We start from the raw sequence: 5,044 nt of genomic DNA, 5'->3' as shown, positions 1-5,044 counted from the left end.
CTTTTAGGTGGTCCAGTTGGTAGTTTATTGGGCCTAGAGTCAAGAAGACTCAAGTTCATAAATGGTCTCATTTATTAGCTATGTGACCCTGAGGGTGCTACTTAACCTCTGATTACCTCAGTTCCTTCAACTGTAAAATGACTATGAGAATAGTACTTATCGTTAGTTGTTAGGGACTAATGAGATATTTGCAAAAGGGCTTAGCATACTATCTGGCACATAATTGGTGCATAAAAAATTCTTATTCCCTATTCCTCCCATTCCAATTCAGGTCTAAGGAAAATGAAACTCAAGCAGTGAGCTTCTTTGCCAAAAATCACACGGGTCTCCAGCGTCACTCTTCTTTCCACTAGAAGATGATGCCACCCATCCTGGAAATATCTTGTGATGAATTAAAAAGAACTAGTCATGGTCTTTGAAGTCATGGATAAAGATCCTGGATTTCAAGCATTCCAGTTGTAGACCAGGTGAGTGATAGTCATAATCAGCAATGGTAAAGGACTCAAGACAGAATTTCCTTTTCTCCCTCTCCCCTACTCCATTGACCTGATGACAACTTGGTGAACTTCAAATCATTAGAAGAACTGGAGCTCTTGTTCATATGAGTAGCAATGCCCCAGCAGCAACAGCAGCTGAGAGATACCCCAAGGACAAATACGGCAACTCAGCAAAGGCTCTGTGACTTATAGCCCCCACCCCAACTATGCCCAATGAACTATGCCCAATGAAAACTTCATATAGTTTCCATAAAGTGAGATAAGGATTCCCAGGAACTAGAATGAATTGTGAATTTACCCTTTGGGCATATGTACTCTCTAAATTTGATCCTCTTGTTAGGAACCTTCTGTATGCAAGGAGAGAGTTTGCCCCCCCCCCCCTTTGGAGGAGGAGGGGATATTTCTGCACAATTGTCCTTGCATACCTGCTTAGTAAGTAATCTTTCTAAAAATAGTTGATTGACTGATAATCAAATGGAAACATACCAGTAGGGGCTCATAAGCAACAGTTAAGGAAATGTGCAGCCACTAAGGGCTATCAAATTTCAAGAGCAATTCCTTGCTCTATTAGGTACCTGCCCCACCAATGTGAGTATTCGATAGAAAGAGGAAGGAAGGAAAAGGAAGGAAGGAAGGAAGGAGAGAGGGAGGGAGAGGTGAAGGGAGGGAAGAAAAACATGCCATTTTCCTCACCTCCCCAATAAGAAGTTCATCAGGAGAAAGACTGTTCTATTTTCTCTTTGTTATCTTCAATCTCTGAAACAATGGCTGACCTAAACTGGGCACTTAATATTAATTTGAATTGAATGTTTTTGGAATGGTAAAGTTCCTATTCCTCTCACCATTTTACAACACTTTAAGATTTGCAAAACATATTCCCATACTTTCCCCCCACTCTATATTGTATAATGCAGGTGCTTTTTCCCATTTTGCAGATGAAAAAGTTGAGGCTCAGATAAATAAGTAACATGCTAATGGTGACATAGCTAATAAATGTCTGAGGCAGAATTTGAACCTGATCCTGTGTCCAACATTTTTCCTCACCCTTACATACTGTCTCTCACTGTTTTTTCACTAAGGGGAATAGAATTTGTGGGATGATTATCTTCTCACATTTTTCACTTTTGTATCTAGAATAGGACTAAGGGGGAAGAGAAAAACTATGATCTAAGACATTTTTATGACTTGCAGCTTCCCAACCTATGATAAGAGGATTTTAGGTGATGTCTTTAAAAGAAGAAAACAATATACTCGATTATAAATAAAATTTAGACTTTGGATTCTCCAAATTAATGAATATAAATATGAGAAGGCACCTTCAAAATGGATAATTAGAATTGTGACAAGGCTTGGGTGAGATACAACATATAAAGCATTCATTTCCCTTAATTTCTGGTAGCTTTTGGTTGAAAATTGAAGCGTAGAAAAAAGGATAAATCATTAAAATGAGAAAAGAATAACATGGAAGGGAAAAAATACTCCCCAGAAAATAGAAAATTTTTTCTCTCAGTACTTGCAACTCTCAAACACCTTCAGACCATTTCTCCAGGGATAAGAGATCTTTAGAGGGAGGAGTCCTCCATTTTGTGAAATTGTTCATCTTTTAAAGGTATGGTCATCTCTAAAAGGGGGAAGAATGGAACTTTTTAAAAAATGAAATGTATGAGTTATTTCCTCAGGGCTTGATTAAAACTGATTTCCTTGGCTCTGCTCTCCTTCCAGATGCCCCATCCTCACTCTAGTGCAGGGCACTCCAGTCCATCCTGCATGTGATTGCCAAATTCATCTCCCTTTGATCTCTACACTCCAGCTCAAGAGTCCTCCCCATAGCTTATTGGAAAAAGTCCAATTTCTTCAGCTTGACATACAAGATCAGTCACCATCTGACCCTAGCCTACCTTTTTGGCTGTGTCTCTAACTATTCCCCTATATATTCCCCTATGCTCCAGTCAAGTTAGTCTAGCCAAACGTCTATTCCCCATTGGGCAATCACGTCTGCTGATTTCCTAGCTTTTGACTGAGCATGTCATTGCTTTCATCCTGGTTATAGCCACCTCCCACTCCCCTTCTAACCTCACCGTATCCCACCTCTTAAGATTTTAGGCTTTTCTTCAAAGTTTAGTTCCAGTCTCATCTCTTTCATTAATCTTCCCTTGTGACTCCCCAACACCAGAAGTAACAAACAGAAACTAGGACCACCAAACTATACATAAGAATCCTTGCAGGCCATATTGACCTAGAAAATTACATGTTAATATCTATGTTTTACTATATTGTTACTTATTTTGTTAAATATGTCTAGTTACCTTTTTTATTTTTTTATCTAGTTACATTTTAATCTGTTTGAGGCTACATGTAGGATTGTTGCTGGGAGCATGTTTGACACCTCTGCAGACACTACTCATTAATTTATTACTAATTTTTTTAATAAGGATTGATTAGTACTTAACGCACCTACCACCCTCCATCCAAGAGATTGTAAAAAGTCAGTAACTGTTTCAATTTTGTTTCTGGCACATAGTAGGAGCCTAATAAATGCTTGCTAAATTAACGAATAATGATTATCCATGTATAGTTCCTGGAGGCAAAATAAAGCAGTAGAGTACTGAGCCTGAAGTCAAATCATATCTCTTGACTATTACTAGTTGTAAGTCATTTACTTCTATGTGTCTCAAGCAACTCCATAGCAATGAACTCAACATGGCCTTCTCTATTGCTGGAAGGAATTCCCCACACTTTAGGAATTTCTCATCTTCATAGATTATTTTATCTACGAGATCTCAATCTTGAGAAAGGCAGAAACTCACTTTTATTAGTCTCTGAATCTCACTCAACCTCCACCAAAATCTTATCCTGTTGCCTCATCATGCCATGGAGATGACCTTGAATTCACCCTTACTTAATAAGGTCTGAACCTTGGCAGGTCCTAACAAATCAGGGAGCATAGGGGCAATGATGGATTGTTTGTCTGTCAACTGAGGACTAACCAAGCTAAGTTTAGAAAGGCTCATTTCCAAAAGTTTGGCCATCAACTGATAAGTTATTTTTGACACAGCAACTCATGAAGATTTTCAGCTAGGGTATGAAAGAATTATTCATACCTATAAAGTCACACCTGTTTAGCTGAATTAAAGAGGGACAAAAATGGAAAGAAAAAGACTGATTTTTGAAAGTTCTTTTAGGTACCAAAAATTGTCCAAAGAGGAAGAAAGGAACTGTCTTAAAATAAGTGATAGCAATTTCACATATTTCTCAAATCCATCTCTTCCTTTAAACTCCCCCATCTACTATTAGCATCAAATCTTTTCTCATCTCATGGCTAATGTATAAAATATTTTATATCACTTCATATTCATCTCAAGGATGGACTATCACTCATTGCTGTCTTCATTTCCCTAGTTCTTTTTTGTTTTGGTTTGTTTTTTGGTGAGACAACTAGGCTAAGGAACTCGCCCAGTGTCACACAGCTACTAAATGTCAGAGACCAGAGTCAAGTCCTCCTAATGCCAAAGCTGGTGTTCTATTCATTGTACTACCTAGCTGCCCCCATGTGTCTCTAGCTCATAGTACAGTGCTTGCACATAGTTGTTGTTCAGGCATTCAGAAATGTCTAATTTTCCATAACCTCATGGATCAGAAGATGCTAATATTGTCCATGAGGCTTTCTTGGCAACGATACTGGAATGCTTCACCATTTCCTTCTCCAGAGGCAAACAGAGGTTAAGTGACTTGCCCACACAACTAGTATCACACAACTAGTGTGTGAAGTCAAATTTCATCTAGTAGTTGCTTTACATATAGTAGGCTTCTTCCAATGTTGATGAACCCAAAATTTTACAAGTGGTTTACCAATCGATCATGCTTATTATCTGTAATTTATCATTATAAATGGGGAGAGTTTAATTGATTGAAAAAGAAATCTTTTTTATTAGAATGGAAACTGTCACCTTTTAGACAGAGATTAACTACTCCTACTTCACTGTCATAGTTATACCCATTGGAAAGATAGTGTGCTAGTTGGTCACCTCAATTCACTTCTGGAACCAATATCATAAATTAGATTGTTATGATTTTATTTCCCCACCAAAATATTGCTATAATGGTGGGTTAAAATCTTAATTGAGGACTTAGCATCAAATAAATCATAGATATGATCAATAACATGTCATAAAAATAGGCAATACAGTTATAGTCATTTAGCACAGTAAAGTTAGTATACTATAGGTCATGGCAATTACCCCTTCCCAAGAATCTCCTTTAACAAATCAAGCCCAAGCTATATCTTGGCAGATACATAATACAATCCAATACCAAGCTTGATTTTTTTCCCTTAATATCACATTTGTCTCCATTGTAAAAGCCATTCTAAATGGATATAAAAGCACTATGTTCATTGATCATATGAAATGCTTCAGAACATACAACAAAAATGTATACAGAATACATAGACACAACTATTAAAAAATATACCTATCTAAAACAAATTTGCCAATAGTAAACATCTAATTCCTCATATAATTTTACTTTGTTTCATAATTTAGAAAGAC

This window comes from Macrotis lagotis, chromosome 3, assembly GCF_037893015.1.
Source record: "Macrotis lagotis isolate mMagLag1 chromosome 3, bilby.v1.9.chrom.fasta, whole genome shotgun sequence".
NCBI classification, from domain to species: domain Eukaryota; kingdom Metazoa; phylum Chordata; class Mammalia; order Peramelemorphia; family Peramelidae; genus Macrotis; species Macrotis lagotis.
Note: the sequence above shows the minus strand (reverse complement) of the source record.